Source organism: Leopardus geoffroyi, chromosome C2, assembly GCF_018350155.1.
Source record: "Leopardus geoffroyi isolate Oge1 chromosome C2, O.geoffroyi_Oge1_pat1.0, whole genome shotgun sequence".
Taxonomy (NCBI): domain Eukaryota; kingdom Metazoa; phylum Chordata; class Mammalia; order Carnivora; family Felidae; genus Leopardus; species Leopardus geoffroyi.
In genome coordinates this window covers 74,047,055-74,068,722 of record NC_059333.1, presented here as the reverse complement: position 1 = coordinate 74,068,722, position 21,668 = coordinate 74,047,055, and the positions used below count along the sequence as shown (strand labels likewise).

The following is a 21,668-nucleotide window of genomic DNA, read 5'->3' as shown; positions in this document are numbered from 1 at the left end:
TTCTCCTGCTGTGGGTGGTCCAGGGCGCAGTGTCTGAGGCATTTGAGATGCGCCTTGGGCAAGGGATCGGCTTGGGTAGGTGGAGAGTAAGGAAAGGCATTTTCAGTGAACCTCACAGTGTGAGCAAAGGCCCACCTATTTCTGGAATAACACAGCATGGAGCAGGGAACTGAAGAGATTTGTGGACTATTGCTAGCCGAGTCTTGAATCAGATCTTGAATTAGAGTTGATAGATCAGATGCACAAATGAAATGTTCCTTAAAGACAGTATATGATGCAGGTTTGTCATGAATTGGCCTACTTGTGCCAGAAGTTCATCTTTACAGTATTCCCTGAACCCAGTTGTAATGGTTGGTTAGTTACCTTAAGAATGACACAGAAATTTTCCTAGACTATTATTTAGCAGGGGAGGAAACCAAGTCCAAGAGAGGGCTTCAAAGACTTTCTCAAGATCACAGCTGGTTAGTGTTCCTTATCAGATAAGAACTTTGGAGTTGGAACTTGTATTAGTTATCTATAACTGCAAAACAAATTTCTCCCAAACTTAAAAAAAAAAAAAAAGCAGTTAAAAAATGGCTTAAGTATGGCTTGAAACAGTGAAAAACATTTCTTATCTCATAGTTTTTGTGAGTCAGGACTTCAGGAGTGACTTAGCCAGGCGGATTTGGCTTGAGGTCTGTGCTAGTCAGGGTTTTCCAGAGAAACAGGACCATGGCAAACATACACTGTATGAATATAGCACAGAATGAATAGCATAGTATATGAATAAGTGGTATATTATGAGGAATTGCCTCACACAATCATGGAAGCTAAAAAGTCCCACTATCTGCTGTCTACAGGCTGGATTCCCAGCAAGTCTGCTGGTGTAGTTCAGTCTGAGTCCAAAGGCTCGAGAACCAGGGGAGCCAATGGTATAAATCCCGGTCTGAGGACGGGAGATGAGATGAGATGTCCCCGTTGAAGCAGTGAGGCAGAGGAAAAAAAAGGGATAAACTCCTCCTTCCTCTACCTTTTGTTCTGTTCAGGCCCTTAATGGATTGGATGATGCCAACCCACACTGCGGAGAGCAGTCTATTTTACTGAACTCACCAATCCAAATGCTAATCCCATCCAGAAACACTCTCATAGACATGCCTAGAAATAATGCTTAATCTGGGCATCCCAAGGCTGGTCAAATTGACACTAAAATTCACCATCACGGGTGTCTCATGAAACGTCGGTGAAGGTGTCATCTGGGGCTGCACTCAGCTGGCTGAAGTTGGGGGATCCACTTCCCCGGGGGCTCACTCACATGGCTGGCCCATTCATCCTGGTGCAGGCAGGAGGCTCACTTCCTTGCTGGGGCGCCTCTCGGCAGCTGCTGGAGCATCCTCATGACGCAGCAGCCAACTTCCTCCTGAGTGAGTGGTCCAGAGAGATCGAAGCAGAAGCTCCAACATCTTTTATGACTTAGCTTCAGAAGTCATCATCATTTTCACAGTATCCTAGTGGTTACACAAGTGAGTCTCATTCAGTGTGGGAGAGGGCAACGCAAGAGGCAGGGATCATTGGCGACCATCTTGGATGTTGGCTACCATAGGACCCAATGCAAGAAACGAGTTAAACCCATGAGACTCTTGAAGTCCAAGGACACGGTTCTGCCATTTGGTAGGTAGGGATCCCAGTAAAGGCTCAGCTTCTTCATCTATTAGGGGAACTATAATTTCTGCCTGGGTTGCCATAATGGCTTGTGATGAGGACCAAAGCAAAGAACAATACAGTTATTAGTTGCAGTGATTGGTGATTGTTCCTGCTAATTGATGGCTATTCAGCAAAGCATAGGGGGTGGAGGGGGGGAGGGGGCAGCTGCAGTGTGGTGGGTATCAGTTTGCAGTCTAGAGTGAGGCTTTCTGGGCTCGAAACTCAGCTCCGCTGCCCACCAATGGGACAGATACTGACTCCCCGTGGGCTTTGTTGCCTCACCTACTCCCAGGGGAATGACTGAGTGTACCCATTTCACAGGGTTGTTGAGAATTAAATTAGCTAATTCAGGTGAAGCATTTAGAACAGTGCCTTCGGGGGGCGCCTGGGTGGCGCAGTCAGTTAAGCGTCCGACTTCAGCCAGGTCACGATCTCGCGGTCCGTGAGTTCGAGCCCCGCGTCAGGCTCTGGGCTGATGGCTCAGAGCCTGGAGCCTGTTTCCGACTCTGTGTCTCCCTCTCTCTCTGCCCCTCCCCCGTTCATGCTCTGTCTCTCTCTGTCCCAAAAATAAATAAACGCTGAAAAAAAAAATTAAAAAAAAAAAAAAAAAGAACAGTGCCTTCGGACATTTGGTCACTGCATGATATAAATACTGGCTTTGGCTACTTGGCCACAAAGTCTGAAAACATAGATTCTATTTTATCATGCATTATACTATAGTATCAATCAATAGCATTATAATATATCATCAACCATTGATGATACATTTGCCTGTGTTTCCAGACTTGGGGGCCAGCCTATAGTCTGTCCTCTGATGCTGATTGCCCAGGCGGCTTACTCTGTCCTTTAGTTGTGCCTGTAATCCAGCTGGATGATCTGGGATAAGATTCTAATCTCTCTTTAAACAGGAGAAGGCCTTCATTATACTTACGAATATGGGCCCCACCTCCAAGCTTCCCCAGACGTGGCGTATTGTTAATGCGGCTCTCGAGTGTGTTGCTCACCCCAGTGGGGCCTTTTATCACAAAGCACGCAGGGAGGAACAGGTGCCCCGTGCTATTAAGTTGGTTTTGCAAACCACAATGGCCAGCCACCTAATGGCATAAAGATACGCCTTACCTCGAAGGAGGCGGGGTACCAGACATCACATGCAAAGGGTTCTGAGCAACCTGGAAGAGGGCCTTGGGAAAGGAATGTTCCAGAGAGGGAAGGTTTGGAGTTGCAGAGATGTACTCCATGTTCATAAGGCTGAACATATAAAACTCTGAATCTAGAAGCTGGTCTCTTTGATGGTGGTTAACTTGTGTTATAAAATGCCCCTTTGCAAATAATTTGCCAGTTTCTGTAAATACCCGGGTCGCTGGTTTGTTTAAAACTGTTTTGTTTTGCTTTGTTTTTTTAATGGTTATTTCTTTATTTTGAGAGACAGAGAAAGAGCGGGGGAAGGGAGAGAGGGAGGGAGGGAGAGAATCCCAAACAGGCTCCATGCTGCCAGTGCAGGGCCTGACTTGGGGCTTGAACTCACAAACCGTGAGATCATGACCTGAACTGAAATCAAGAGTCAGAGGCTCAACCAACTGAGCCACCCAGATGCCCCTATTTTCTTTTTATAAGGATTTGAGTCACATCTTTCTGGGGAACATCTCAGCACCTAGAAGGGCTTTCCCAGAACGTGTTCTTGAAACACCAATCTGTGGGATGTTCCTGGATGTTACATTAAAAATGGTTTGAGTGATCAAATGAGCTCAGGCAACACTGGATTAAGCGCAGTTAAACAGGTTTCCTTCTTGCAGGACTTCTCAGAACCTTTAATATGCTAATATGTCTGTCTTCTGAATTTCTGGAAGGGTGCTGAAACCTGTAGTTTTCCCCACATTTATTTGTTCATAAGCCCTTTTTATGGGAAGGGGAATATATTTCAGAGGAAGACTGCACTAGAATAGAGATAAAGGAAAACGTATACCTAATAATTGAAATGTGTACTGTTTATCTACCTGGCACATTCACTTATTTCGGGTAACACCTTACCCCTATTCTGAGAACTGCTCCCAGCAACATTCACTTGGTTCCCATGGTTCCCATGGTTTCTTACATGTCCTCCCCCCATCCCCCCTCCCCCTCCTCCCCCGCCCCGGGCCACAAGTGACACACCTTCTAGCTATAGGAGTGAGCCCCAGACCCCAGCTAGGCCACGAAGCCCCCTCTCTGGAATTTTTGGATTTGGGACCAATAATTCTTTCTCCGGCGGCTGAGGCTGTAAGACATAAGATGAGAGAGCTGTTAGTTGGTGCACGTTCCGCCATCTGCAGAAAGCCATTCTGCAGCGAGGTTTCATCGTACTGGCAGGAGGAGAGAAAACTGTAATGGGAGATGGACAGGAGATTGACTTCTTGGGTCTACTTGTTCTAGATTCCTCATTCCATTCCCACTTTTCTGCATTTGGCTAATCTACATCAGGACTCCTCAAATGTAATCATGCTATGGTTTGTGGACAGTTCTGTTTCCCAAACTACGTGTTACATGTCTACAGTGAGGTAAATTCGGAAACTGAGCACTTAGGAATTTTTGTAGTAATTGGCACTGTAGAGACATCAAGTGGCATTTCATTTTTCTAATAATTCATATTAATTTAATTTACCCAAGTATTGATCTACAATGGCTTTTCGTAATAACAACAACAATAATAAACCCAGTCCTTAAGCACAGATACTTTGAGCAATCCTGTTTTATGAGCTATTCCAGCAGGGCTGCTGCATATGGTTGTGTAGGCAGTGCACTGTACAATTCTAGCAAGTGCCATTCACATAGGTGACAAAATGAATGATTCTCCATGGCCTGAGTTGTACAGTGTACAACCTGCCCGACAGTACACACAGCCCCTTGGCTTCAGTCTCCTCCAATAAATTCTTTTTTGTTTTGCTTAAGTTAACCAGAGTCTTTTTATTGTTGTTGTTGCTTTCAAACTAAGGAAATTTAAATAGTACCTCTTCTACTGTCCCAGTGGTCTCTTTCAACTGTCTACTATATATAAGAGACCTGGTTCTGGAGTATAACTTTCCCACAGTATGATTCATCCATTTTGCTGTCTTGTTGGTTCTCATGGAAGGAAACAGCTTAATACACACCGCTTGGGAGGATGCCCAACGTTCTTTTCCACCAAACCTGCCAGCATTTAAAGGTTCCCTTTCCTTCCACATCTGAGCCCCAGTGTAAGGAGAGCTCACAATGAACTGACTGGGTAAAGGCAGGCCAGCTGGGCATTCTGAACACTGTCAGTGGGGCTGTAATATAGTTGTCTTTCTAGAACAGTTTTGTAATATCTATCAAAAGCTTTAAAAATGCCCTTTGGCCTTCTAAGAATTAGATTTCTAAGATTCTTAGAATCTTAAGGATCTAAAAGTCCATCAAATATTTATCTCTGAAGATGCCCATTGTGTTTTAATTGTGAAAACGGAAATTAGGAATAACCTGAGTATCCAATATAAAAGAGTGACTAGGTAGATAATAAAACACTATGTAAAATATCAAATAACCTGAATAAATTAAAATTATGTTTATAATGTATTAACGATATGGAAATTTATATTAGGTGAAAAATCAGAGTACAATAGAATATACAGGCAAGGGGACAATACTTAGAAAAAAACAAGACACATAGGCTAAAATGTTAATAGTGAATGTGTCTGATGAGTGAAATTTTACGATTTGTGTAAAAATATTTTTCTAACAATTTTAAAATTTATGCCAAGAGTACATATTACTTTGTCAGTCAGGGAAAATGAAGTTAAATATTTAAAAGGGAAAAAGTGGGGTGCCTGGGTGGCTCAGTCGGTTGGGCGTCCGACTTCGGCTCAGGTCACGATCTCACAGTCTGTGAGTTCGAGCCCTGCGTCGGACTCTGTGCTGACAGCTCAGAGCCTGGAGCCTGCTTCGGATTCTGTGTCTTCTGTGTCTCCCTCTCTCTCTACACCTCCCCCATTCGTGCTCTGTCTCTCTGTCTTTGTCTCTCTCTTTCTCAAATATAAATAAACATTAAAAAAAATAGGGGAGCTGTTTTAGGTTGGGCCCCAAAACACAGATGGGGGTGCTGCAGGCCTCAATCTGAACTGAGCAGCTTGACTTCCTCAGCTCCTCAAGATCATCTGGGCTGGAGGCCCTGGCCCAGATGACCTGCACACACAGCCCACCTAGCTCAGAGTGGACACTCCAATGTACTGAGTGCTTATGCCCAGCAGTTTCTGCTGGAGTAGGTAGTATTTCTGGATCCCAGCCTCGGTTCCAGGAGTTCCAGAGGGCCCTTGGTTCCTGATCTTATCCTGTCTGGGAAAATACCGGTGACAGCAAGGAACAGGCAAAAGAGGCTGAAAAGAAGTGAAGGATATACATTCCCCGGCCGCATCCACTCCTAGGACAAACCCACACAGATGCACCAATACTCATTCTGCCATTGTTTGCAACAGTAACAAATTGGAACTTGGGGGGAAAAGGTGGAAAAATTGCCTGTCCATCAAAGGGATACATAAATTATAGTATTTTCATACAATGAGATACTGTATAGCATCAAAATAAATGAATTAACATGAACATAGAGGAATCCCTAGTGTTAGCGAAAAATAAAGCAAGTAGCAGTTTGGTTTAATCTCTACTAATATTTATTTTAAAACCGTATTTCATATAGTATTTATCTATTTAGCTTTTATTTTCTTTAAAATTTATTATCACAATCTATTAATATTATATAGGTTTTATTAAGTTTATAGCATGGTTCCAGTAAGATTAAGTTAAAAGTACGTGAAAACACCGCTGATTATTTATGGATGTCTACATGTGGTAAAAGGAAAAGTCACGCATGTGAATAATCAACATCAAATTCCCAAGAGTGGGTTTCCCTTGGGATCAACAGAAGGGAAAAGAAATCAGGGAGTGGTACATGGAGACCTCAAAGGTATTTTCAACGTTTTGCTTAAAAAAAAAAAAAAAAAAATACATCCAGGGGAGCCTGGGTGGCTCAGTCAGCTCAGCTCAGCTCAGGTTATGACCTCACAAGTTTGTGAGTTCCAGCCCCAGGTCTGGCTCTGCACAGACAGTGAGGAGCCTGCTTGGAATTCTCTCTCCCTCTCTCTCTGCCCCTACCCCACTCGTGCTCTAAATAAAAAATACATTTGAAGTAAATATGGAAAAGAATGTTAGGATTTGACAAAGCCTGGTGGTGGGCACAAGTTATATTCTTCACTATACTCTTGTGCCTTTTGGGAAGAGTTCATTTAAAAAATAATAAAGTAACAAATAGAAAGTAGGGCACTGACGCAGGATGCTCCGAGTGAGGCAGGGGGAGGTGACCATGGAGGGACGGGCTGGGGTGCCCTGGGTTGCGATGTGGTCACACCCGCTGCGTGCCCGCGGGGGGGGGGGGTGCCCTGGACGCCGCCCTGCGTGGTGCACACTCCCTGCCCCGCCCACCAACCCATGTGGCGACTATTTCTCCTTCTTGTTTCCAAGTCCTATCTGGCAGCTTCGCCGCCGCGCTGCTTGCTGGGAATTGCAGGTCTCGGCAGCGAGATTCAGCTCCCGACGACCTTCGCACAGGTGTATTTCTGGCCGTGTGCACCTCCTTGGGTGGCTCCGGCCTTTGTAGTTCTGGGTCTTGTGCAAGAACAGCACAAGTTCACGCCCACCTCCTGCCAAGGGGCAAGGGAATCTCGGAGGCCTGGAGATCCTGATTCTTTTATCTAACTTAGGCATTCCCAGGTATTTGGGTGTTCAGTGTTTTGGTTTCGTGTACTTATTGATCTGTCTGTCTCATCTTCTTTATTCCTCGGGACGTGAGTCCAGTCCGGGTCGGTGCCAACATTCCAAGAAAATCCAAACTGGGTCTTCTCACCAGTGCTCCTGTCAGGTCTTGGAATCGGGACACCTGCTCTGGGATCCCAGCTCAGCCAGCCAGCCGCCAGATGCCTTTAGGCAAACCTTGTCACCTCTCTGGGCCTCCCTTTCTTCCTCTGGTAAATGGGGCAGGGATGCCTGCCTCACAGGGTTGGCATGATGTCACGATTGCATAATGTCTCGCTTGTCAAGGTTCCAAGCACAGCGTCTGCACAAGACACAACACATTAATTTAACTTTTCCTAAGGTCAAATTTAGCAATTAACGTTGGCGGGCCTTTCAGATTCAGATCCTTTCTTCCTTCCCACCAAGCTACTTCCCTTCTTCCTTCCTCTGTTCACTTCTTCCCCAAACTCCCTTCCCCCAGGTTAGCTCTGGACACTCAGGCTCGGACAAAACAGCCTAAGCCCCAGAGTCCAGCTCTGCATAAGACTTTCCAACAGCAGCTCTTGACCTTGTAGAACCTTTGAACCCCCTAGGGAGCTAAAAAAAAAAAAAAAAAAAGACCCAAGTCCCCCAAACACTCCCCCACCCCTCTTTGCCCCAGGCCACAGCCTGCCCCCACAGAATATGATTCAGTTGGTCTGGGGTGGGGGCCGGTGCACCAGGCACTGTATTTTCTTTACCTCACCACACCCACCCCAGGCAGTGGATCCTAAGGTCCATTTTAAGACTAATCCCTGTAAGCAACACAACCTTTTCTTGAGCTCCTTCCTTCCTTGGGGTGTTTCCCTGTCATCATAACAGTGGGAAGCAATGACCATACGTTCATTTTTTCCATTTACCAGGTTCTTTCTTGGAAAACATCTAATAATTTACAGGTCCTTCACAGAGTCCTTCCTTAACTTCGACTCGTGTGGTAGGCAGAACAGAAAACACCCCCAAGGTGCCCGGGGGGAGGGGGGCAAACTGAAGTTTCCTCTGAGACCTGAAACGTGCTTCTGTTCTGTCTTTTCTGGGGCCCAGCTACCGTTCTGCCCATAGGGCTCACTTTTCCTTTGCCACAGATCTGAAATAAACAGCTGACGGCAGAGCCAGCTGAGTAAAGCCGACAGTGAAGAATCTGTGTTTAGGGAATGTTTCTACTTAATTTTGGCTCACGTACTCTTAAGACACTGGTGGCGTTTGCTCAGTGCTCGCTATGTGCTGGGCACTTTGCTATGTTCACTATCACATTATTTCCGCACAACTCTATGAAGCAGGCACTGTCATCCTCCTTTTACAGATGAGCAAATAGGCTTCGAGGAGTTACGTGTCTCCCTGCTTCCCCAAAATGGATCTAAGATTTGAACTCAGGCAGTCCAACTCCAGAGCCCGCATCCTTGTTTTTGATTCTTCACTGCTGTCCATCTTCCAACCCTGATCTGCTGGCTGCCTTTCTGAGCATGGAGCTGGTGCGACGCCGGGGTGAGAATAAGTTAACATCTCCGGGCTGCTCTTCCCGCTCCCCTGATGTTCCAGAGCCAATGATCATGGGCCTCATTTCACAGAAGGAAGCACATATGGGCTGTGACATCTCCAAGGCGACAGCTCAAATGACAGGAAGAAATGGGGGTGGGAGTAGTGAATTCCCAAACCCAGACCTCTAGGTCAGCACAGGGACCTCGGGGACTGTTGGCATTTTATAAATGCCTTTCATTCCTCAAAGCCTAACACCGTTTAATTTTGCAAATACACCTGGGGCCGGTGGCTGAAGAGCAATATAGACAATAGACCTGGCCTGCCTCAGATTTTGCAGAAGAAGGTTGCTGGTGAAGTAGAAGCAAATAGTGTTAAATGATTATCTCACAGGAATTCCTACCAAGTCTGACCATCCGCCTGTGCTCCTTTCCAGCTTCCTGGGGCCACCTAAATGAATAGTTACAATGTTATATTTGAACAATAAAAGGACTTTGCAGTTCAGTTCCTCTGTGCGTGTGCGAGAGAGATATACTCTGTCAAGCTTCATTAGGGCAAAAAAAATGAGTTGGTTACACTGTAAATATTACATGTTTGCTCTTTCTAAACAGGCCCGTAACTAGCGAAATGGCTAAAAATTGGAACAAAAGCTGAAAAAAAAACACAAGCATAATCCTTGCCTTTTTTGTCTGTCTTAAAAACATTTAAAAGGCCAACCTAATTAACCAAATTGTTTTCTTTTGCTATGCACAGATGGTTTCCTTTCCAATATTCTAGAGACGGATTAATTACCTAACTAGATTTACAGGTAGACTGGGATAAAACGTTTCTCCTGCCTGCCTCCTAGGGATGAAAATACCCACAAGTAGTTTATGAGGTGTACTAGGTTCAGTAGTGGGTCCCCCAAATCCATGTTTTCCTGGAACCTGGGAATGTGACCTCATTTGCAAATAGGGTCGGGGTGCCTGGGTGGCTCAGTCAGTTAGGCTTCTGACTTCAGCGTAGGTCATGATCTCACAGTTTGTGGGTTCGAGCGTCTTGTTGGGTTCTGTGCCGACAGCTCAGAGCCTGGAGCCGCTTCAGATTCTGTGTCTCCCTCTCTCTCTGCCCCTCCCTTGCTCATGCTCAGTTTGTCTCAAAAATAAATAAACACTGAAAAAAAAAAAAAAAGAAAATAGCGTCTTTGCAGATGTAGTTAGTTAAGATGAGGTCACATTGGATGAGGGTGGGCCCCAAATCCAAGGACTGCTGTCCTTACAAGAAGGTCATGTGAAGACAGCCCCACAGAGAGAAAAGGGCCCCTGATGGGGGCTGGGGGGGGGGGGGTGCACGGCTGTGAGCCAGAGAGCCTGGACTCAGCAACCTCAGAAGCTGGGGGAGACAAGCGTTCTCCCCTAGAGACTTTGGGTCAGTGTGGCCCTGCTGACACCTTGTTCTTAGACTTCTAGCGTATGAGAGAAAAACTATGAGAGAATCAATTTGTTGGCTTATGCCGCCCAGTTTATGGTACTTTGTTACAGCAGCCCTGCCAAAGTAAAATAAGGGAATTTGCGGTGGAATCTGGACGGACACTCTTTCTACCTTCTTCAGAGCCCCTTGCACGGAGGACTTGATGTGGGTGGAGTGAGCTCCACACAGTCTCCCCTGTCATCACGTGGTGAGAATAAGGAACCCAAACAGAATGTGACCGTTCTTGGAAGTCAGAATAGGCAACATCCACGAAGGCTTTTCTCTTGTTGCCTGATTACCGTATTCACTGCTAACTCTAGGCCAAAAAAATACCACTTTTATTGGGGAAAAATGAGGCTCTTCCTAGAGAACAGAGCTAGCTGACTGAATCCAGCAGCCGTAGGAGGTCTGCTTCAGGCATGGTCAGGTATTTATGGAGTGGTAAGAAAGGACACCTGCCTGCTTCCGTGTAGGGACCCGGGCACATGAGAAGCACCCGGGGGCTTTTAAAATCCTGATGCCCTGCTCCCACCCCAGAGATTCTGATTTAGGTAGTACGGGGTGCTGCCAGGCATTAGGATTTTTTAAAGCTTCCCTGGGTGATTCTGATGTGCAGTTTGGGTTGAGAAGCACTAGTTAAAGTTACCTGGAGATTCCAGATGATTGTTTTACTGTGTGATTACTTTAAATTAAGGAAAATTAGCAAAAACATTATATATTAAAGAGAGAAAGGGGCTCCTGGGTGGCTTAGTTGGTTAAAGCGTCCGACTTCGGTTCAGGTCATGACCTCACGGTTCGTGAGTTCGAGCCCTGCGTCGGGCTCTGTGCTGACAGCTCAGAGCCTGGAGCCTGCTTCGGATTCTGTGTCTCCCTCTCTCTCTCTGCTCCTCCCCTGCTCATGCTCTGTCTCTCTCTGTCTCTTAATAATAAATAAAATGTTAAAAAAAATTATATTCTTGGGGCGTCTTGGTGGCTCAGTCAGTTAAGTGTCCGACTTCGGCTCAGGTCTTGACCTCACGGTTTGTGAGTTTAAGCCCTGCATTGGGCTCTGTGCTGACAGCTCAGAGCCTGGAGCCTGCTTCAGATTCTGTGTCTCCCTCTCTCTCTGCCCCTCCCCACTTGCCCTCTCTCTCCCTCTCTCAAAAATAAATTCAAAAAAATTTTCTTAATTTAAAAAAAAAGAGAAAATAAGTTAAACAAAAAGGTGACACTTAGGATGCCATCAAACTCTGTAGTAAAGTCTTGAAATATGTAGAGAATACAAGAGCTATTTTGGAAAGAATGGTCCTACAGTGCAGCTCTGAGGTCAGTGGAGTGGGTTTGAGGCATTTTGTTTGCGGGAGCCCTCAGCATAATGTCTGGCTCAAAGACGCCTTCAAGAAACGTTGGCCAATGAGGTCTGTTTAAGAAAATGAGAAAACCGTGGTTCAGATTTCCCTTGGCAGCTTCTTTTCTTCTCCAAAGAAATCTGGATCACCCAACTTATCCCCTAAAGCCTTCTTAATTCCTAAGAAGGCAAACACAATTCTTTAAATTAAAAAGTTAATTACCATTTATTGAAGTTCCTGTCTTCATTTTAGGTGGGTTAACTGGTGATTCGGGAGAGTTGGATGCTCTCACGTGGTACGTGAGCACATCATAAACACTGACTGATCCATATATATGGTACATGGAGGCCCATTTTAAGGGACTTTACAGTTTCAGACCTTAATTAATTATAGGAAGCTATTGTTGGATCATCTTTGTGATTTAGTTGCTGCCGACTTCTTAATCAGACACACAACCTCCAGTTATTCTATTGTTATTATAAGAAAATATAACCCACTTACAATATGATTATCAGAGGGGCGCCTGGGTGGCTCAGTCGGTTAAGCGGCCGACTTCGGCTCAGGTCATGATCTCGCGGTCCGTGAGTTTGAGCCCCGCGTCGGGCTCTGTGCTGACAGCTCAGAGCCCGGAGCCTGTTTCAGATTCTGTGTCTCCCTCTCTCTGACCCTCCCCCGTTCATGCTCTGTCTCTCTCTGTCTCAAAAATAAATAAACGTTAAAAAAATAAAAAAAAAAACAATATGATTATCAGAAAAATACCTTGGTAGAGGGCAGGGATTGTTCATCATCACATGAGCTATTAGATGCTATGTGGATAGTTTTGAGGGAGGGATGAGTGGAGGGTGGAAATATCCCCTATCCCGGAGGTGGCTGGGTTTTGAGCCTAACTTTCATGGCATAACATTACTGCTCTCATTTCTTTTTTTGTTTTTGAGTATGTATATGTGATTACACAAATACTTGTCAAGGACCAGACAAGAGAGGATCATTAGGTTTCAACTTGTCTGCCAAAGGTGATAGATCAATTGGTAGTGACTCCTTGGGCTACCGGGTTGAAAGTAAATCTGAAATCAAATCCACGTTGAAAGGGAAAGGGTAGCAAGATGGATTAGTAATTTCTTAGAGCACGTGAGAGGAGGGAATGGACGCATGATGCCAGGCATTTGCTAAGATCCCCTTAGACCCGTTAAAAGTTTTTCCAAAAATTTGTTTGAGTATAGTTGACACACAGTGTTACATTAGTTTTAGGTGTAAAATGTAGTCATTCAACTTCTCTGTATGTTATGCTATGCTCACCACAAGCGTGGCTACCGTCTGTCACCATGGACCCTTATTACAATGTCATTGACGACATTCCCTATGCTGGACCTTTCATCCCTGTGACTTATTCATTCCATAACTGGAAGCCTGTATCTCCTACTCCCCTTCACCCATTTGCTCATCCCTCCACTCCCCTGTCCTTTGACAACGATCAGTTTGCTTTCCACAGCTTTGGGTCTATTTCTGCTTTTTGTGTGTTTCTTTGTTTGGTTTTTTAGATTCCATTATGAGCATATGAGTAAAATCATCTGGTTTTTGTTAGACTCTTTTTTTGACAGACAAGCACTCTGGGTTAGCCAGTAGGCTTTATACTAGTCATAGGAAGTGCTGTTTCTTTTCTAAACAGCTGTGTGCCCATGTTGGAAATTCAGTGTGTGGTACAGAGCCTGGGGACCTTGGACTAGGAGTCCCAATTGAGAGATTCCCTAATAAAATAAAGCATTTAATTTCACTAAGGTCTGCACAATCCTTTCCATCTAAGGCTGAATGATTGGTATCCATTACCAATTATTCTATTTTTTTTAAATTTATTTATTTATTTATTTTTTTTTCCCAACGTTTATTTATTTTTGGGACAGAGAGAGACAGAGCATGAACAGGGGAGGGGCAGAGAGAGAGGGAGACACAGAATCTGAAACAGGCTCCAGGCTCTGAGCTGTCAGCACAGAGCCCGACGCGGGGCTTGAACTCACGGACCGTGAGATCCTGACCTGAGCCAAAGTCGGACGCTTAACCGACCGAGCCACCCAGGTGCCCCTCTATTTTTTTCATTCATATTAAAGAGTTTTTTTTTTGTGTGTGTGTGAGGTATTTGAGTACGTAGTGCAAGAGGCCACACTCTGTTTCAGAGAACAATGGTTGAGGTCCAACCTTCATGTTTAGGCTTGTGCTCAGCCGTCCTTTAGAATGCTGCACAGGACATGACCATTCTCCGTCCTGTTATTTCCCACCATTCAGCAGTGTGACGCTAACAGATTGGATGTATTCTGTGAGAAAAGAGTCAGGATGACCAGCTGACTGGGGGACCTGGGAGGACGGTGATGCCATTTTGAGATGAGGGTGACTGTACGAGGAGGGACAGATCATGAGCTCAGTTTCAGATGCCTACTAACTGTCCAAGTGGAGATGTCAGCAGCAATTGGATTTATGTGTCTGGAAATCAGAGGGGAAACATAGATCACATGTATAAATCTGGGAGTCATCAGCTTGTGGACAGAATTTAAAAGCATGGAAATGAATGAGATCACCAGGATAATAAGTGTAGATAGAGAAGGGATCCAAAGACTGAGCTTTGGGGCAACTTCAAGATAAAGAACTCCAGAAAAGAGGAGGAAGCAGCAAGGGTTGGGAAAGAGCAGGGTGTAAGGTAAGAGGAAAGCCAGCAGAGTGCCCTGGTAGCCAAGTAAAGAGCGTTGCTTTGAGGAGGAGTCATTGACTAGGTCACTGCTGCGTAAAGGTCAAGCAAGGTGGAGACTGGAGAACTGGCTACCGGGTGGGGCTGTGTGGAGGTCATTTCTTTGATGGAATTCTGGGGAGGGGTGAAAGCTCAGCTGAAACGTGTTTAATAGAGAATGGGAGGGTGGGAAGTAGAAGTGTCCAGCATTACAATGTTGTTAGGAATTTTGCCATACAGAGGAAGTGATGGGGGAAAATGAGGTTGAACACACCTGTATTTTTCAGACGGGAGAAATAATTGCACATTTGTGTGCTAGTGTCAAAGACCCAATCAGGAGAAGGTGTTGATGATGCAGGAGAGAGAAGGAGGATGGCTGGGGTCATGTTCTTGGGTAGGCGAGAGGGAACGGGGTTGCGTGGAGGTGTGCAGGAGCTGGTCTGTGCCTGGAGAGCACGGTTCATCCGTAAGACTGGAAGATAAAAGAAAGCATGTTGATGTGATGGGAAGTGCTTTTGGAAGATCTCAGCAGCTTACAGACCCTTCAGTGGCTCCCTGTTGTGCCTTATGTCAAAGAGTCCATAAAGCTCAGCTTAGGATACAAGGACTTAAAATATAAACACTCTGGCCCCAGGTTATATCTCCTTCCTCATCTACTCTTGATCCTTGTGTTTTAAGTTTATTTATTCATTTTTGAGAAAGAGAGAGAGAAGGGGGAGAGACAGAGAGAGAAGGGAAGAGAGAGAATCCCAAGCAGGCTCTGTGCCGATAGCCTATCAGCTGATAGCTATCGGCACAGAGCCCCATGCGGGGCTCGATCTCACAAACCATGAGATCATGACCCGAGCCGAAATCAAGAGTCAGACACTTAGCCATCTGAACCACCCAGACGCCCCCAAATGTGGTTCTGTGCATACTCTACATACACTTCTTATTGAACTATAACATGTATACATATGCGCACACCCACAAATCACAACGTGTATGTGTAGCTCTTTGTGTTTTCAAAGTGAACACACCTGTGTCAATAAATGGTGCCTCACTGGCCCTTTGAAACTCTGCTCGTCTCCGCTGCGATTGTCATGCAGAGGTAACCACGATCCGGGCTTCTAACATCATGGATTACTTTTGCCTGTTTCTGAACTTCATGTACATGGAATCAAACAGTGTGGACTCTTTCACGTCCCACTTCTGTCACCTGCTTCGGATTTTTGTGCCGCGTTCCCTTTGTTAGCATGTAGCAATACTTCGCTCGTTCCCCGTTGCTGTGTTGTATTCCACTGTGCGAAGAATAGCCCACAGTTACTTCCCCATCGTGTTGTGGCTCGACGTTTGGTTTGTTGTTGGCTCCTGGCTCTGACAAATAGCCTCGTAGTGAAGGTTCCTGCACACACTGTTGAACCCGTATACACTTTTCTGCTGGACATGTACCCGAGAGTGAGATGCTGGGTCATAGATTGAAGTGCTACGTGTATTTTGATCCTGTTACTGTTATGAAGCACGCCCAGGAGTATAATCCTAGACCCTGGAACCCCACGGTCCAAGTCTCTGAGCTCCAAGGCGTCTGAGATGATTTGTCCGGCCCCTTCATTTTCATATGAGAAGCCTGACCCTCAGGCTGGGGAAGCGACGTTTGTAAAGTCACACCGTGAGGAAGTGGGTCCGTGCTCCAGGTCTCCTCATTTGGGGGCTAACGTTGGCCAAATACCTGTTAGTGTTCACACGAGGAAACTGTCCTCTCTGACCCAGGAATGGTCACACGCCGCTCCAATTTGTATAATGAGCACTACTGTTTATGAAGTACGTGCTCACTGCCATATACCTTGTGTCATATGTCTGCACGTGTCATGTGCTTACTTTGTATTATTACCTCTAGTCCCTTTTGCACATTTACGTATTTATTTGCTTTTTCCTTTCCCTATTTTTCAGATGGAAAATGAGCTCAGAGCGGATGAGCGGCCTGCTCAGGTTTCCACAGAAGGTGGCAGAGCTAGGATTTGAACCCTGCTTGTGACTACTTGAGAGGAAAAGGGGCAAACTCCTTAGAAAGTTATCGCTGCTCCGCCACAGGTAGACCTTTCTTTACCTCACTCCCCGGGGCTCCTCCCAAGTATGGAGAGTCCAGTTTTCTATCGCAGACGATGTGACTAAAAGAAGGCAATCGCATTGCAATTCTTTGTCTACGGTGTGGCGTCTGGGTGGCTCCGTCGGTTAAGCATCAGACTCTTGATTTCGGCTCAGGTCATGATCTCCCAGTTTGTGGGATTGAGCCCCGTGTCAGACTCTGTGCTGATGGCATGGAGCCTGCTTTGGCTTCTTTCTCTGCCCCTCCCCTGTGTACTCTCTTTCTCTAGCTCAAAAATAAATAAATAAATAAACATTAAAAAAAAAAAAAACAGAAAGCAAGAAAGCAATTCAATAAGGTAAGCACGGAAAACACCTGCAGCTTTCCCTGTAGGGGCTGATACAGAATACATCTGCTCAGAGCCATCATGATGATACTCATTTCTATTCAAAAGTTGTGGACACGGTGAACACTTGCTCCTCAAGCTCTTCCCAGAAGTCCCTAGGACAGTGACGCTTGATGTTCAGAAATTAATTGAGCCCTGAAATTTCAGGGGAGCCAGGATGAGCTTCATTATTTCGTGAATCTTAGAGATATCCATCATCCATGGGCCCCCATCCCATATCCTGTATGCTATCTCAAAGAAGATAATAAAAGATAAGTGATCAGCATTAACATGCATTAGGCACTCACCCTGGGCCACGTGTGACTAGCTGCGCTCACGTGAATGACCTCATTCAGTCCTCCCGACAACGTTTCGAAGGAGGTGCTGTTACTATCCCCATTTTACTGATGAGGAATCGGATGCTTCCAAAGATGAGAAAACCTGCCCCAGGGCACCCAGTAAGTGAATGAGCGGGGGCTTCACCTAGGGCCCCCATGGCGGCCAAGCTCTAATCTTGTTCGTGGCCCTGACGCTCAGGTGCACAAAAAGTGCTTGTTTACTGACACCTCCCCTTGATTAGGGTTTTGGTTGTTTTTTTTTTAAGTCATTCCTTTGGGGGTGTTCACAGTTTATCACAACCGCCACAAGCTAACCGAGTGAAGCCTGTGTTCTTGAGGACAATTGTCCCCTACCTTCCACCTTGGAAAGAAGAGGGATTTTTCTTCTCATTGAGATCTCTTTAAATAATCTGCTTAAAAAAGAGATGGGTGGGGGAGGGAGAGAATTGGAGAGAGTCTGGGTGTCAGAGGATCCTGGACGTGGCGGAGTGGGCAGTACAACGCGGCTGTGGGGTTGCCTTGGCTTTTAACTGGCACATCTTCTTCGACAGACCCTCCTTCAGCTTCCTCTCCACCATCGGTGCGGTTTCGTGAAAGCAGGTGGGAGGGGTTGGTGTGTCTGTGGACTATTACTTTTAGGGATTTTGAAAAACATTGAAATGATTTGCACTATTTTGGCATCACTTGGGCTGTTAGGGCTTAGCTCTTTGTTTTTCTGTTTCAATGTTATTTTATAAAAAGAACATGTAAAGTTTTAAGTGTTCCTCTCCTCCATGCCACAGATGGAAACTCAGTGTATCACCAAGTGATCCATCTCTGCGGGAATACAAATTACCTGTGCATTTCAGCCTCTTTGCACTTTGCCTTAGCTAAAGAGCCCCTGCTAGATACATAGTATTAGCAGGTGACTCTCTGGGCCATATGCCGAAAAAGACAGATGTTTTACTTAAGTTCATTGAAAGGGAAATGTGAAAGGCACTAAAAGTCTGCTGGCCTATCTGTCTTCTCCCCAAACTCCCTCTGGCTGAGTGATCTTGTGTATGTATGGGGAAGAGACAGAGAGAAGGAAAGAGGGAGAGATGGAGAGAGGGAGATGGGGAGAGAGATGGGGCGGGAGTGGGAGGAGAGAGAGAGAGGTAGAACAGAGAGAAGGAGGAGGGAGGGAGAGAGAGGGAAAGAGAGAGAGAGGGAGAGTGAGAGGGAGGGAGAAAGAGGAAGAGAGAGAGAGGGAGAGGAAGAAAGAAGGAGAGAGAGAGGTGGGGAGAGAAAGAGAGAGAGGGAGAGAGAAAAAGAGAGGGAGAGAAGGAGAGAGAGGGAGAGGAGATGGGGGAAACTTGGACTGTACTGGGACTTTCTCTTCCAAGGTGGGCTATAACACCAGCCAAGAACTTCCAGTCTTTTAAAATTCCCTCTGACTCTCACCTGAAATGTTAGAGGTGGGAGAAGTAGGAAAGATGGTGACTAAACCATTTTCCAAAGCCATGTTCAAAGAGCATAAGCTTGGGAACAAACACCGGACTCTTTGTTGTTGTTGTTCGTCTTAATTGTCTTGTGCTTCTTTTCCCTCTAAAAGCCTCACTTTACCACAAGGGACATGAATATCAATCAACCTGGTAATGGAGTACCCTCAGATGGCGACTAGGAACCAGCTCACCGATTAGCTGTGTCACCTGTCTGTGTATTGGTGTCCACCCACGTCAAAGCCATCTGTACGGTGCCAAGAACGATTCGGATTTGAGAGATGAATATTGTCAGCGTTTGGTGTGTGTTGGGAGGAGACTAGCTGTTGCAACATCACGGATGATTGTCATCCCCACCGTGATCCTGTAGAAATTTTGCGACAGAGATGTTCAACCGAGAAACTGTTCTCCGTTTTCCTGAGTGCACAGTGGAGATGTTAAGTACTTCAGTTACTGCTCTGATTAAAATCTAAATGGCTATCACTTTCAGAGAAATGTCCAAATTTCTTTACCCTGTTCAACAAGGGATGGAGAACACCACCACTTTGGGACGTATTTTAATTTTCTTTTGTGTTCAGGCTTTCTATACAAGTTACCTGGAGCAAATTAATTAAGCCAGAAGGGCTTTTATGAGCCCGATTAGATGGAACTCATCTTAAAATGCCTGAGGATCCTCCAGAGAGGGGACCGGTCCTTTGAAGATGAATTACCATGAATCAGGAAAGCATTCTGTTGTTGTTGACCTCACTGTGTGCTGGCAATCTAGGGCTGGGCCAGGGGGCTATGATCTTGCCCTCAAGCTTCTTTGATGTGCACAAACGCAAAGAAGGTGCACTTGGAGTGACAGTGGGGTGACTTCACGGGAAGTGAAGAGCTCATTGTCCTCTGTACGTTGTGATGACTTCTCGGGTAGCTTACGGCCAAGAGAACCTTTAAGCAAGAACACTGTGTGAATGTCCGGCTCTCAGATTCCGAGTCACTAAGAAGTCCCGAACTTGGGGGCGCCTGGGTGGCGCAGTCGGTTAAGCGTCCGACTTCAGCCAGGTCACGATCTCGCGGTCCGTGGGTTCGAGCCCCGCGTCAGGCTCTGGGCTGATGGCTCAGAGCCTGGAGCCTGTTTCCGATTCTGTGTCTCCCTCTCTCTCTGCCCCTCCCCCGTTCATGCTCTGTCTCTCTCTGTCCCAAAAATAAATAAACGTTGAAAAAAAAAAAATTTAAGAAGTCCCGAACTTGGGTGTCAGTCCCAGGGGCCGGGATCCCTGGAAGTCTGCCAGGCTTCTCAGAGGGTAGTTTCAACAGGAGTGAAGGCACATACAATTAATTCTCAACAAAGAGACTGTGCCACTGACACGCAAAACACGTTGTATGGTTAAGTGCACATTTCAAGGGCCTCTGAATTGTTGAGAGAAAATGTCTTGTCCAGAGAGTGACTGGAATCAGGTTCCTATCTGCTGCTCCTGAATTACTCTATTTTCTCGCTGTTGCATTTAAATGATGTTTAGAAATCAAGTGTACAAATAGGAGACACGGGCTGCTTCTGTGGAAACAAAGTGGGAATAATTATTACTTTGTGTTCTGAGCAAAAGAAGGCTAGACATTCTAATTCTGGAGATCTAACAATGGAAGTCAGAAGGAATAAAAGTTCACTGGGAGAAGGAATATATCCTAGGGCAGAAAGGAGATCCGAAAGCTGATTTGCGGGACGTGTCCTTATTTATTCTTGAACATGACATCGACAATGGTAAACGCTTTATTTTAAAGACTGCCTATGTTGAGTCGTCCACCTATAGGTTGTGCATTTTGCCTTTGGAACATGCTGTGGTGAGCTATGGCTACTTTCTGGCTGTTTCAAGAGGAAATGGAAAGTTTCAGTCACTGTTTAAGTAATGGAACCAACAATTAAACTGCAGGTGACCAAGTATTCCCTTGGCTCTGGTTGTGAAAGTCGCTGTCAAGCACAAGAGGGAACAGGAGGGTTTGTTTCATTAGGGGTATTCATGTCCCCTCCACTCCTACCATGTCACTGCTGGGTCCAATGTGACCCAGGGGAGGAGGAGTCCAAAATCCATGCACTCAGCAACAGGAAACTGTGAGCTGAGCTGGGAGGGCCCTGAGAGACCCCTTGGTCTCCTTGGTATCACTCAAAGTCCCCAAATGGGAAGAGCCTTGCCTAACGTCATAGTGCTGACCGGAAAGGAGTGGGGCTGAAATCCAGATCTCTGGACACCCATTCCTGTGCTCTTTTCATTTTGCAATGGGGCTTTTTACCCCCCTGGAAACCTAGAAAATGAAATTCATTCACTTAATAGACATTTATTGCTAGGCTCCTGCTAGATATCGGGAGATGTGATATGAAGGGAAACATAGGGTGTCATGAGCACTTAGGGCCTGGAGACTTGATCCAGTCTAGGGGGTTAGGGGAGACTTCTCCCAAGAAGTGTTTGAATTGTGATTGGAAGAGAAGAATGGGGGGGGGGCTGAATGAAAATCAGGGGCAGGTGAGGGTGAAGGGGGGAATGGTGCGGGGTGGTGGGGGGAATGGTCCTAACAGAGGGAGTAACTGTGCAAAGGCCCTGAGACCACGAGGAGTTTGGTGTACTTAAGAACTGAAGGAGAGCCGCTATGGCTGGAATGCAGGGGCTTGGGCAAGAGGGGGTGGGCAACGCCAGACCACATGGACCTGCCTGTGTGAGCATAGGAAGACATTTGGCTTTTATTTTAAGGCCAGTGGGAATCTCAAGCAGGGATCTGCCATGATCAGATTTTCATTTTAACGTCATGAGGCTTTCAAGGTCATTGGGCTCGAGAAGAGCCAAAGAAGCAGCTTAGGCCAGGGCGGTGGGGGTGGAGATGGGGAAGAATGGGCAGATTCGAGAGAATCCGGGGATACGCCTTCTCTGTCCAGCATGGCCAGCTGGTATTTCAATGTCCATAGAAAATGCTGGATTGGCTACCTAGCCTGGAAAGGC

At 45.9% G+C, this 21,668-nt stretch overlaps 1 long non-coding RNA gene across 1 annotated transcript in view; it reads left to right on the top strand.

The window, feature by feature from the left end:
* The window catches only part of LOC123611057, a 52,660-nt gene extending 32,967 nt beyond the window's left edge, over nt 1-19,693 (top strand). The window contains exons 2-3 of the long non-coding RNA XR_006718399.1: nt 16,381-16,521; nt 18,813-19,693. This is a non-coding gene — a long non-coding RNA (uncharacterized LOC123611057). The remainder of the gene's footprint in view (nt 1-16,380; nt 16,522-18,812) is intronic.
* Nucleotides 19,694-21,668: the final 1,975 nt, after the last annotated feature.